Source organism: Mobula hypostoma, chromosome 5 (genome assembly GCF_963921235.1).
Source record: "Mobula hypostoma chromosome 5, sMobHyp1.1, whole genome shotgun sequence".
Classification (NCBI taxonomy): domain Eukaryota; kingdom Metazoa; phylum Chordata; class Chondrichthyes; order Myliobatiformes; family Myliobatidae; genus Mobula; species Mobula hypostoma.
In genome coordinates, this window is record NC_086101.1 from 97,664,311 (window position 1) to 97,679,138 (window position 14,828).

General features: G+C 43.7%; 1 protein-coding gene across 3 annotated transcripts in view; it reads right to left on the reverse strand.

Annotated features, from left to right (window-relative positions):
* Positions 1–14,828, reverse strand: part of LOC134346869 (contactin-associated protein-like 5) — a 1,934,616-nt gene that overhangs the window by 1,290,569 nt on the left and 629,219 nt on the right. The gene's annotated exons all lie outside the window — the stretch shown is intronic.

The following is a 14,828-nucleotide window of genomic DNA, read 5'->3' on the forward strand; positions in this document are numbered from 1 at the left end:
AGGGGAGAGGAGGGGAGGAGAGGGGAGGGACTGACTGACTGACTGCCTTTGGAGAGTCAGGATGGAGTGGGAATAGTAGTGAGGGTTGTTCTTATGGCCAGTCAAGACAAATTAATCCAAAATTCAGGAAATTCTGCAGATGCTGTAAACTGCAATGCTGGAGGAACACGGGTCAGCTAGCATACATGGAAATGAACAAACAGTCGCCGCTCTGGGTCGAGACCCTTCTTCAGGACTCAGAATCAGGTTTATTATCAGTGCCGTACAGTATGCCATCAAATTTTTTGTTTGAGGCAGCGGTATAGTGGGGGGTTAAAAATGGCTGACAGACAGATAGGCAGGAGAGCAGAAGACATCATGGATTCATGGACCGTTCAAAAATCTGATGGTAGAGGGGTAAAAACTGTTCTTAGAATGTTGCGTGCACATCTTCAGCTCCTGTACCTAAAGGTAGTAATGAGAAGAGGGCATATGTTGGATAGTAAGGTCCTTAATAATGGATGCCACTTTCTTGAGACATTGCCTTTCGAAGATGTCCTTCATGGTAGGGAGACGAGTGCTCACGATGGAGCTGGCTGAGGCTGCAGCCTCTGCTGCTTTCTTTCTATCCTGTGCATTGAAGCCTCCATGCTATGGCAAGTAGCTGGGTTGGTGATGTGCCAGACACAGCAACTAGAGATTGTCTCATTCACGGAATGACTTGGATGCCCGAGCAATATCTGTCCTTGTGGTGCTAGGGCAAGGATGTGGATGGAAGCAGGAAAACAGATCTAGTCGAGGGACAGGTTGCACAAACAGTATATGACAGCAACAGTGAATTTTCATGAGTTTGGATATTGCAGGGAACATCCTTTGGTGGGAGACATGTTACTTCACCCAAAGACTGTCATCAGCAATTATTATTGTCACCATAAGAAAGAGAAAAGCTGTTCTCAGCTGCAGATGGTTCAAGGACAGAGAACATAGGTTAATGCCAAAGAACAAACATTTAATATTTCTTTCTTTATTTAGAAGTACGGCATTGTAACAGACCCTTCTGGCTCAATGAGTTCACACCAGACAATTACACTTATATGACCAATTAACCTACTAACTTTTGCATTTTTGGAATGCAGGAGACAACCAGAGCACCTGGAGAAAACCCAGGAAGTCACAGGGAGAATGTAGAAGCTCCTTACTTACAGGAGGATGTATTGAAGATTTTATTGTGGACATCCAAGAGAGTGGCGGGAACAAAGTCAGTAAGTGTTTTCAGAAGGGAATTGAATAAGTGCCCCAGAGAAACTCAAGGCTGATGGGAAAAGAGAAGGGAAATGAGTCTGAAAACGCAAACAACAGGAATTCTGCAGATGCTGGAAATTCAAGCAACACACATCAAAGTTGCTGGTGAACGCAGCAGACCAGGCAGCATCTCTAGGAAGAGGTACAGTCGACGTTTCAGGCCGAAGACGTCAGACGAAGGGTCTCGGCCTGAAACGTCGACTGAACCTCTTCCTAGAGATACTGCCTGTCCTGCTGCGTTCACCAGCAACTTTGATGTATGTTGCAGGAAATGGGTTTGAAATGGTTGGGCTGCAGGGAAGCATCATGGACTTAGTGCTGTGAATGAACACTTTCCATTACAGATGGATTTTATGATTATACTGCACAGGGTGCTCTACTCGTTAGACAACTGTAATATTTTCCTCAAACACTTTAGCACTGTGACTTAGGAAAAGTATTACCAGATAATCAATTGAATCATGCAGGCTGATATCAAACAGTTCCTATAAATACCTTCAGCTAAAAGCGGCATTGAATTGTATAATGTACATAACAGACAGTAGCACGTCCAACTTCTTACACCACCTCTGGACTTGGCTTGTAGCCCAGAGGCATTGCATAACTTTCTAACAGACAGGATATAATATGGCTCTACGACCATAAAACATACATAGGAGCAGAACTAGTCTGCTCTACCATACCATTAAGGCTGATCTATTATCTTTCTCAACCCTATTCTCCTGCTTTCTCCTCATTACCTTTGATGGCCCGACTAATCAAGAACCTTCAACCTCTGCTTTTTGGCGTCCACAGTCACCCATGGTAATGGATTGCACAGATTCACCACCATTTCTTTTCTTATAGCATGTCCTTCTATTCTGAGGCTGTGCCCTTTGATTCTAGACTGCCCCAATGTAGGAAACTTCTTCTCAACATCCACCCTGTCTAGGCCTTTCAATATTTGATAGGTTTCATTGAGATTCCTCCTCATTCTTTTAAACTCCAGTGACAACAGGCCCAGAGCCATCAAATATTCCACATATATTAATCAATTAATTCCTGAAATAATTCACCCAAATCTCCTCTGGAACTTCTCCAATAATAGTACACCCTTTCTTTGGTAAAGGTCACAAAATATCTCACAGTTCTCTAAGTGTGGTCTGATAATTTCTTACAAAATCTTAGTCTTACATTGTAACACACACAAATGCATAGCTTTACATCCTTGTTTTTATATTCTCATCCTCTCAAAATGAATACTATCACTGCATTTGCCACCAATTCAACCTGCAAGTTAACCTTTAGTGATTCCTGCGTGAGGTCTCCTAAGTTCCCTTCCAACTCTGATTTCTGGATATGCTTTGTATCCAGCCCAATTATTTTTCTTATTTCTCTTCTCTTTTGTCTATCTTTTCTTTTCAAGGTGGGCAAGTGGCCAAGTGGTTAAGGCATTGGACTAGTGACCTGAAGGTCATGAGTTCGAGCCCCAGCCGAGGGAACATGTTGTGTCCTTGAGCAAGGCACTTAATCACACATTGCTCTGTGACAACACTGGTGCCAAGCTGTATGGGTCCTAATGCCGTTCCCTTGGACAACATTGGTGTCGTGGAGAGGGGAGACTTGCAGCATGGGCAACTGCTGGTCTTCCATACAACCTTGCCCAGGCCTGCGCCCTGGAGAGCGAAGGCTTTCCAGGCACAGATCCATGGTCTCGCAAGACTAACGGATGCCTTTACTTTACTTTTTTTCAAGGTGATTGTGGTTCTGTCGGAGTCCATGATTGACAGCTCGAACTGCAGTTCAGAAGCTCAGAGGCGGTGGGTTTGCAGAGCGAGTGTACAGCATGGCACTTTGCTATCTCCAGGAACGGCTCGGGGCTGGGAGTTGGAAGTTTGGGAGTGGCTCCATGGATGACTGGTTCCTTATCAATTTCACCAAATGAAGCGTCATGGGAGAGTGAAACATCGAGACTATAACACCAAGACAGCAGGCGGTGTGTCTGCTAATCTTTGGCTACAGTCGGAGAAAGGCCCCTGTACTCGAACGATTCCTCTCCCTTCCTCTCTTTCGATGGAGAGTGAGAGCCTGTCGGTTCTCGTGATGGGGGGCTTGGAAAAGCGAAGTGAAAAATTGTAACATTGGAACAGTGGGTTGCTGGTCTCCACTCTCGGTAAGAGCGATCTCTCTCTGCCTTGCTGGAGACAGGGGGCCTGTCGGAGACACTGAAATGCTGGATTGTGGACTGTGTTTTTGATGGGCTCTGGATAAAAGACTCTATGTGGGGGGGGGGCTTCTGCTGTTGCTTGAATGGGGGTGGTGTTGCTTCTGCTAGTGCGGGTGGTGGGGAAAGGGCTCAACTATTTTGCTACTGCTTGTGTGAAAGTGTGAAAGGAGGGGGGCTTCAGGGCTTTGATGTTTCTATCATTCATTCTATGGGGTCTCTTGTTTCGTGGATATCTGTGAAGAGTACAAATTGTATATTGTATAAATTGTACCTGTGAAGAGTACAGGTTGTATGTTGTATACATTCTCTGATATTAAATGAGCCTTTAAACTTGTATCTACCCCAGCTTTAGTTACTACCTACAGAACTATCCTATTAAAATTGGAGTACTGACCTTCGCAAAAAGAGAAATGAGATACTTGTTCTTACCTTTATTTACATTTTTATTTGCAAAGCTGAATATAGTTTTAAATGACTTATTTTTTGTTTACACTGTTTTGTTTCCCCAATTTTTTTTTGTATTTTTTGGATAATGCCATCTAGTCCCATTAATCTGTACCCGGACCGTAGCCCTCCATACCTCTCCGATCCATGTACCAGTCCAAACTTCTCATAAGTGTTGAGATCAAACCTGCATCCATTTTCTTACACTGGCAGCTCATTCCACACTATCACTACTCTTTGAGTGAAGAAGGCCTCCCTCATGTTCCCCTTAAATATTCCACCTTTTACCCTTAACTCATGACCTCTAGCTTTAGTCTCACCCAAATTCAATGGAAAAAGCCTGCTTGCATTTACCCTATCCATACCCCTTATAATCTCTATCAAATCTCCCCTCAATTTTTTACATTCTGGGGAATAAAGTCTTAACCATTTTATCTTTCTCCATAACTCAGGACCTCAAATTCCAGAAATATACTTGTAAATTTTCTCAGCCCTATTTCAATCTTTTTGTTATCTTTCCTGCAGGTAGGTGACCAGAACTGCTCATAATACTCCAAATTGTCCCAATGATCAAGAAAGAAAAAGGAAGGGGAAGGCTGAATTTGCAATAGATCAATTAGAAGCAGACTCTGTGTGCCAGAGTAGCACAGCGGTTAGCGTGACTCAATTACAGCTTGGGGCATCGGAGTTTTGAGTTCAATTCCAGTGCCGTTGATAGAGAGCTTGTGCATCCTCCCCTTCGCAGCGTTGGTTTCCTCTCGGTTTTCCAGTTTCCTCCCACAGTCCAAAAACATATCGGTTGGTGGGTTAATTGGTCATTGTAATTTGTCCTATGATTAGGCTAGGGTTAAACAGGTAGGTTGCTGGGTCATGCGGCTCGTTCAGCATGGTATCAATTAACAAACAAACAAACAAATAAATAAATATATGCATACATAGGTAAATATTTTTTTGGAGACAAATGCAATTTAGGGAGAAAAAACAACAGTAATTATGAAATATTATTTTGTGGGATTAAGTTTGAGCACTTTAAATTACTCCTCATGCCAGAGCCGTTGATTGACATTAAATGAACATTCTTGCCATTAAAAGGATATTTACATTTATAATCATCAATCCTGAATTTCTATGGTGAATGTAATGTGTAATTAACATGCAAATCTGTGTTTATAATAATAGCTGGGAGCTGTGGGCAAGATTTCATGGTGCAAGGCAAATGGGTGAATGCTGTAAACTGCCAGGCAGTTTCTGGAGATTTGCAAATCATGGCATATCATTCCAGTCCCCAAGATCACTACCCATTTCAACAAGAGAGCTCAGTAATCACCTCATACCCATAACGCTCTGCAACAGGACGGGCTAACTGCAAAATCAAAGTGCTGCTATGCATTCATGAAATTCCGCTAATGTTTGGTCTGTCTAAAGCCTGATAAGTAGATACATCTGTTCTAAAGCATTGTGAAGAGCTGGTCTCTGGGGAAGCATTGGAAATTAGATACTAACATTGAATGATGTCACTAAATGATTGTATTGTTAACTTGTCCAAAGGCAGTAAATGTTAAATACAGTGTAATTATTCCAGGTAAACCATATCCATCTGTGATAAGTGCTGGAGCATGCTAGAAATGGAGATTTGACTATTTGGAAAGCCTATATTTGAAAGAAAATTCCAGGTTGAAATGACAATGGAGGTCTATGTTGGAGGGAAGGGTTAGATTGATCACTGATTAGGTTAAAGGGTAAACACAACATAGTGGGCCAAAGAGCCTGAACTCTGCTGTACTTCTATGTTTTGTGTTCCATGTTCTACGTTATGGTCCTTCCATATACAAAGTGTACAACATATTAAGCAGAAAGCATCTTGTCTGTGCTGGTTTGAACTCGTGTTTATTAGGAAAAAGGAACGATACACACCATCTCACTATAGTCAAGTTAAAAGTGTGACCTGGCTGTACTAATCTGAAACATGCTTCTGTGGCAGATCACAAGGGCGATGGTCAATGGCTGGGGAACTCTCCATACATCCCACCTCTCCAAAGCCTTACCCAAAATAGTCCATCAATGTTCAAAAGGGACTCCTTTTCTAGAATGAAGAAGAATTGGGGTTCTTAACCACCAAAATTCTTCCTTCAAATTCTTCAGCGAATGTGGGACAAAAACGTCTATTTCTATTGTGTGTGAGCCCAACACTGAGAATCACCTTTGAACCCTGTTGAGTGAGAGATTGAGATTTTATTAATGAGCATTCAACCATTATTTCTGCTACCACATCACAACAACATCAGATTGTCACTGCTCAGGAAACATGTTAGCTTGGTATGATTTTTTTAAATAGACGATACCACGGAAAGTGGATTTCCAAAGACACCTAGTCATTGCTTGATCTCTGCCTGCCATCAGGTGTCAGTCTTGGCTTAGTGGAAACAAATATCCTGATCCAAATATCCTGGGTTTCAGGATTATTTTGCAGCACGTTCTCTAAATTAGCATTGTGGGGCAGCAGAGTGAGAGTGCAACACAGTTGGCAGTGTTGTGTTTTTTCCAAGATGTTGTGCCAAGGCATGATAAAACATCTGGAGGAAATACTGGGCGGTTGATATTTCTATTTGTGGTTCATCATCTTGATCAGTCCAGATGAAGGATCTCAACCTGAAATGTCCACTGTCCATTTCCTTCCACTGAGTTCCACCAGCATCTTTTGTGTTGCTTCAGATTCAGCATCTGCATTCCCTAGTGTCTCCATGTTAAACTGAAGCATGACTTACCCAGTTAGTTGAACTAGTGGTGACAGGTTTAGAGAGAAAGGTCAAATATTTAAGGGAAACTTGAAGAGAACTTCAGGTTGGTGCGAGTTTTGAATGCTCTGCCAGCAGAAGTTGTGGAAGCTGGTTCAATTATAACATTTAAATAAAATTTGGATAGGTACATGGATGCGAGTGGTACTTAAGGCTAAGATCCAGGTTCAGCTAGATGAGACTAGCCAGAAGATCATGCCAGCACAGAGCAGATGGGACAAAATGCCTGTTTCTGTACTATAGTGCTCCATAGTCTCGAAGGGAACAGCGCACAGATTGCTACCACCTTAAGTGCTTCCTTTCCTCTTGATCAAGTAAAACTATTTTTGTAGCAACACACAACATGCTGGAGGAACTCAGCATGCCAGCCAGCACTTGATGGAGGAAATGGACTGATCAGTCGAGATGACAGGTCTCGATCTGAAATATTGATTGTCACTTTTCATAGATGCTCCCTGACTCGCTGAGTTCCTCCGTCCTTCTTCTATTGCCCCAGATCACAGATCCTGTATCCTTTTCCATCTACAAACTATTATTGCAACTTCAACATAGCTCTACTGTGTACAGATACTTTTCAAAGCTTATCACTTTGAATACTTAGAAATAGATCATTTTTTCTTTGAAATAAACTGCTAAAAAACAAGCTCTTTGCCTCACTGTCACTTCCAACTTACTCAAGGTCACAGATGTGTCTGTTATGATATTTTCTATGGAAGCAGTTAGGACACAAATGTACAGCCAGTGACCACTTTATTAGGAACACCTGTACACCTGCTCATTAAGGTAAATATCTAATCACACATTTATGTGGCTGCAACTCAATGCGTAAAAGCATGTAGATATGGTCAAGAGGTTCAGTTGTTGTTCAGACTAAACATCAGAATGGGAAAGAAATCTGATCTAAGTGACTTTGACTGTGAAATGATTGTTGGTGCCAGACAGGATGGTTTGACTATTACAAAAACTGCTGATGTCATGAGATTATCACACATAAGTCTTTAGAGTTTACAGGGAATGGTGTGAAAAACAAAAAAAAACATCCAGTGAATGCCAGGTCTGAGGGTGAAAATGCCTTGTTAATGAGAGATGTAAGGGGAGAATGGCCAGACTGTTTCAAGCTGACAGGAAGGTGACAGTAACTTAACTCAGATAACTAGACAGTGGTGTGCAGAAGAGCATCTCTGAATGCACAACATGTCAAACCATGACCTGGATGATCTACTGCACCAGGTTCGCCAGGTTCAACTCCTGTACCTAATAAAGTGGTCACTGAGTGCAATTTTTTCTGGACGTTGTCCGTTCTATGTTCTATCTTACAGAACTGCTCCACCCACAAAAAATGTGATTCTAATTGTACACTGCTGTTGAACATACAAATACAAAGGCAGGAATAGATGTCTTAGTCCCTTGAACTTGTTCTGCCATTCAGTTAAATCTTTATACATGAGTAGTGTTTTCTCTTAGCCAAAACCTAAGAATATACAAAAGTCTATCAAGGTCAGAGTTATAATGAACAATACTTGCACTTTATTAGCATCTTTCAAATTTTGGCCAGGTGGAAATGTTCTTCAGCTGCTCCCTTCAAACATCTGGCTCCAGTTCTCTAGAAGTACCGTATATGTTACATGCAGTATATCTGCTTTCTTTCCCTTACCACAAAGTGCATGATATTTGAAAAATAAAGCTTCTGCCTGTGTTAATGGAACCAAAGTGAAAATGCATTCTAGCATTACAACTCCCTGATGAAGCAATACATCACGCTCTACACAAACGTAAGCCTGAGGAAACAAAAGCATCCTTAGAAAAGCAAAATAAAACCCAAGCCATACTGGAAATCTGAAATAAACAGGCAATTCAACAGGTTGGCCAGATCTTCAAAGAGAAATAATGTTTCAGGTTTGTGGCCTTACTTGAGAACTGGGGTGGTGTGGGGGGGGGGGGGGGGAAGAAAAAAAATAGTGGAATTTGAAAAGGATCTGGTCTCTCCTAGTTTCTTGCCTTATTATCACATTTTTTTCTCATTGCCCTTTTGGCTCTATTCAATTCCCTTTTATTTCTTTACTTATTCTCCTCTATAAACTCTCTTCTCCTTCTCCTTTTCAAACAGCATCATAGTAATACATTTATACAGCCTGCCCTACTGTGTCTATGCCAAGCAACAAATCTCTACACCATGGGGTGCCATGGTAGCATAGCAGCTAGCACCATGCTATGCAACACACATCAAAATTGCTGGTGAATGCAGCAGGCCAGGCAGCATCTCTAGGAAGAGGTACAGTCGATGTTTCAGGTCGAGACCCTTCATCAGGACTAACTGAAGGAAGAGTTAGTAAGAGATTTGAAAGTGGGAGGGGGAAGGGGAGATCCAAAATGATAGGAGAAGACAGGAGGGGGAGGGATGGAGGGTTGAAGATGGGAGAAGGGGTCATCGGTGGGGGTGGAAGAGTCCTTGCCGAAGAAGTAGGCTCGGAGATGGAGATGGCGGAAGAAGAGTTCCGCATCTTGGCGAACACGGAACTCGCTGAGGTGTGGGTGAAGGGGGACAAAGGTGAGGCCCTCACTGAGGACAGAGCATTCTGCCTCCAACAGTTGAAGGTCGGAGGGGATGGTAAAGACCCGGCACGGATGAGAGCTGGGATCAGAGGGGGGAGAGGGGAGGCTGGGGGTGTCAATGGAGAGGGGAGGATTGGGCTGAGAGGAAGATGGAGCCTCTGAGTACCCAGCAGCTGACGATGGGATCTGAGGGAGACGGGATTGCAGAGTATTGGTGGGAGAAGGGGAGGCGGGAGTCACAATAGCAGCACATAAAGACCCGGCCTGGAGTTCAAGGCTGGAGTCGCAGTTGGTGGTTGCACAATCACTTTGAAGGTGTCCATGGTCGTTGCTGGAGTCCAGGTTTTCCACCTCCACTGATGTCCCCTTCTCCTGTCTTCAACCCTCCTCTTCTTCATGGACACCCTGCTCTGCTCTGGATCTCTTTATTGCTAACTGCTGACGGGACATCAACCATCTCGACTTCACCGCAACTTGTTCCCATTCCAACCTTACTCCTTCTGAACGCTCTGCTCTCCACTCCCTCCGCACTAATCCTAACCTTACTATTAAACCCGGCGATAAGCGGGGTGCTGTTGTAGTCTGCTGGCATACTGACCTCTACCTCGCCGAGACACAGCGACAACTTGCGGATATCTCCTCTTATTTACCCCCCGATCCTGACACCACTAAGGAGCACCAGGCCATTGTCTCCCACACCATCACCGACTTTATCCGCTCAGGGGATCTCCCATCCACTACTACCAACCTTATAGTTCCCACACCTCACACTTCCCGTTTCTACCTCCTACCCAAGATCCACAAACCTGCCTGTCCTGGCAGACCTATTGTCTCAGCTTGCTCCAGCCCCACCGAACTCGATTCTGCATACCTAGACACGGTTTTATCCTCCCTTGTTCAATCCCTTCCTACCTATGTTCATGACACTTCTCACGCTCTTAAACTTTTCGATGATTTTAAGTTCCCTGGCCCCCACCGTTTTATTTTCACCATGGATGTCCAGTCCCTATATACTTCCATCCCCCATCAGGAAGGTCTCAAAGCTCTCCGCTTCTTTTTGGATTCCAGACCTAATCAGTTCCCCTCTACCACCACTCTGCTCCGTCTAGCGGGATTAGTCCTTACTCTTAATAATTTCTCCTTTGGCTCCTCCCACTTCCTCCAAACTAAAGGTGTAGCTATGGGCACCCGTATGGGTCCTAGCTATGCCTGCCTTTTTGTTGGCTTTGTGGAACAATCTATGTTCCAAACCTATTCGGGTATCTGTCCCCCACTTTTCTTTTGCTATATCGACGACTGCATTGGCGCTGCTTCCTGCACGCATGCTGAGCTCGTTGATTTTATTAACTTTGCCTCCAACTTTCACCCTGCTCTCAAGTTTACCTGGTCCATTTCCAACACCTCCCTCCCCTTTCTAGATCTTTCTGTCTCTATCTCTGGAGACAGCTTATCCACTGATGTCTACTATAAGCCTACTGACTCTCACAGCTATCTGGACTATTCCTCTTCTCACCCTGTCTCTTGCAAAAATGCCATCCCCTTCTCGCAATTCCTCCGTCTCCACCGTATCTGCTCTCAGGATGAGGCTTTTCATTCCAGGACGAGGGAGATGTCCTCCTTTTTTAAAGAAAGGGGCTTCCCTTCCTCCACCATCAACTCTGCTCTCAAACGCATCTCCCCCATTTCACGCACATCTGCTCTCACTCCATCCTCCCACCACCCCACTAGGAATAGGGTTTCCCTGGTCCTCACCTACCACCCCACCAGCCTCCGGGTCCAACATATTATTCTCCGTAACTTCCGCCACCTCCAACGGGATTCCACCACTAAGCTCATCTTTCCCGCCCCCCCCCCCGCTTTCCGCAGGGATCGCTCCCTACGCGACTCCCTTGTCCATTCATCCCCCCCATCCCTCCCCACTGATCTCCCTCCTGCCCTCCTGGCATTTATCCTTGTAAGCGGAACAAGTACTACACATGCCCTTACCCTTCCTCCCTCACCACCATTCAGAGCCCCAGACAGTCCTTCCAGGTGAGGCGACACTTCACCTGTGAGTCAGCTGGGGTGATATACTGCGTCCGGTGCTCCCGATGTGGCCTTTTATATATTGGTGAGACCCGACGCAGACTGGGAGACTGCTTTGCTGAACACCTACGCTCTGTCCGCCAGAGAAAGCAGGATCTTCCAGTGGCCACACATTTTAATTCCACATCCCATTCCCATTCTGACATGTCTATCCATGGCCTCCTCTACTGTAAAGATGACGCCACACTCAGGTTGGAGGAACAACACCTTATATTCCATCTGGGTAGCCTCCAACCTGATGGCATGAACATTGACTTCTCTAACTTCCGCTAATGCCCCACCTCCCCCTCGTACCCCATCCATTATTTATTTTTATACACACATTCTTCCTCTCACTCTCCTTTTACTCCCTCTGTTCCTCTGACTATACCCCTTGCCCATCCTCTGGGTTCCCCCCCCCCACCTTGTCTTTCTTCCCGGGCCTCCTGTCCCATGATCCTCTCATATCCCCTTTGCCAATCACCCGTCCAGCTCTTGGCTCCATCCCTCCCCTTCCTGTCTGCTCCTATCATTTTGGATCTCCCCCTCCCCCTCCCACTTTCAAATCTCTTACTAACTCTTCCTTGAGTTAGTCCTGACGAAGGGTCTCGGCCTGAAACGTCGACTGTACCTCTTCCTAGAGATGCTGCCTGGCCTGCTGTGTTCACCAGCAACTTTGATGTGTGTTGCTTGAATTTCTAGCGTCTGCAGAATTCCTGTTGTTAGCACCATGCTATTATGGCTTGAGGTGTCAAAGTTCAAAGTTCAGCTCTAATGTAATCTGTAAGGAGTCCATATGTCCTCCTCGTGGAGTGTGTAGGTTTCTTCAGGGTGCTTCGGTTTCCTCCCATATTCCAAATATGAATGGGTTTGTAGGTCAGTTTGCCATTGCAAATTCTCCTGTGATTATGCTGGAGATAAATCAGGGTTGCTGGGCAGTATCGTTCGAAGAGATAAATGGGCCTATTCTGCATGAATCTCAATAAATAAATAATCCAATTTATTCAGCACGTAGTCTATATGCTTCTGCGATTTGGAGATTCAAATATACATCCAGATACCCTTTGAATGTGAGAACATTTAGACGTAATATTAAAAGAAACATTTAAGAGACTCTTAGATAGGCACATGCATGTTAGAAGAATGGAGGCCTGTGTGAGAGCGAAGTTTTAGATTGATCTTAGAGTAGGTTAAAAGCACAACATTGGACCAAAGGGCCTGTACTGTGCTGTACATAGAACATAAAAGATAGAGGTGAACAGCACAGGAACAGGCCATTCCGTAGTGCCAAACCAGCTAAGAAGCAAATCAAAACACACAAACACTAATTCCTCCTACCTACACCATGTCCATATCCCTCCATCTTCCTTACACCCATGTGAATATCCAAATGTCTTTTAAAAGCCTCTAATGTATTTGCCTCTACCACTATACCAGGCAGTGCATTCTAGTCAACCATGACTCTCTGAGTAAAGAACTTACCCCTCACATCCCCCCCGAACCTACCACCTCTCGTCTTCTATGTACGGCCTCTGGTACAGTATTAGACATTTCAACCCTGGAAAACAGCTACACTCAGTCCACTCTGCATAATGCCTCTCATAATCTTGTAAACATCAATCAGATCACCGCTCCAGAGAAAACAGTTCAAGTTTATTCAGCCTCTTGTGACAGCACATGCCCTCCAAAGCAGGTAGCATCCTAGTGAACTTCTTCTGCACCCTTTCCAAAGTCTCAACATCCTTCCTATAGTGAGGCGAATATAACTGTATGTAATGCTCCAGATGTGCCCTAACCAGGGTTTTAAAAAGTTGCAACATAACCTTGTGAATTTTGAACTTTTTTACTTTTAAATGCTGTGAGAGCTTTTGCCTGCAATACCTTCTCAGGCAGGATGAATTACTTTTCAGCCTATGAATGAAAAAAAATTCTTCATATCCATCTAACACTCTTCACCTTAAGTCAGTGCCCTCTGCATTTAGACATCGGTTTTGAGGAAGATTTTCTTAATAAAATTTAAAGGAGATCTGAGCAATACGATTTGTGTTTTTTTTCCGAAGAGAGTGGCAGGAATGTGGAACAAAATGCCAGAGACAGTGGTAGAGGCAAACACAATTATAAAATTTAGTAAGCTATTTGCCATTCAACAAAGCCACACTGGATTTTGTGGTTGTTAAGGCACTGCAGCTGTGGGAGGTTGCTGTGTACAAGTTGCCATTACAAGACTACGCCTGGTAATCACTTAATAGTCTGGAAAGTACTTGAAGATAAACACCATGACAAAGATGTGAATAAACATTTACAAGTATGCATGGTCTTTACTTTTGCTCCAATGATTGTTGACAAGTTCAATGAACAGATCTTTCCCTTTCAAAGATGTAGATTGATTCTATTCCAATGGGAAGCTTGGAGATGAGGTGTAACATCGCAGTGAGAAGGACTGAAAAGAGCATTAGATTATAAAGCAACCTTGCTCAATAGCATTTCTACTGGCTTTGGCTATGTTGCGGATCTTCCTAGTATTACGCCATCATATACAGATCACATCAAGACAAACATCTACGGTATAAACAATAAAATTTGCGAAGGATGTTCCATAGTTTCTATAAATTATGAACAGGTACCTCACCTCTGACCTGACACAAGTCCCTAGTTTCATCATATGCTGTGTTCTATGACCTGAGCTCTTATGTCTTTTCATGACTATGATCATTCTTGGCAAATTTTTATACAGAATTAGTTTGCCATTATCTTCTTCTCAGCAGTGTGCTTACAAGACAGATGACCTCAGCCATTATCAATACTCTTCAGACATTGTCTGCCTGGCATCAGTGGTTGCATAACCAGGACTTGTGATATGCACCGGCTGCTCCCATGGCTTCACGTGAGCCTGATCGGGGGGCGGGGGGTGAGTAGCTGGTACACATTGCCCAAGGCTGACCTGCAGGGTCAGAGGGAAGAAGCGCTTTACACTTCCTTTGGTGGAGACACATCTCTACCCCAACACTTCTATAGCCTTGATATAGATTGATGACTGGAGTTGTATTCAGGATCTCAAGAGCATCACACTTAGATCTTCCTAAAGAATGAAAAAAAATATGAAAATAGACACTTGATAGAGAAGGAAATACAGTCATTTTCAGTCATATTAGGGACAGAAAGAGAAACAGAAGGAATACTATTTTGTTGGTATAAAAGAGGTATTAAGTAAAAACTATTATGAGATAGCACTGATAATTGGTTATAGTTTAATTATCAATGAATAATGAAATTCTTAGTGGTGATTACCGTCTTTTCCTTAACTTATCACATCACCATCCCTGTTACCTTGCAACAACAGTTCATCCATCTTGTCCCCAAGTCTCTTTAGAGATCTTCATGTTTTCCCATATGTGGTCTACCACTACTCTTCACTTCACCCTGCACACCACACTCCTGCCGCTTGGCAATGCCTCTTTCAAAGTCATAAACCTGCCCCGATGCTA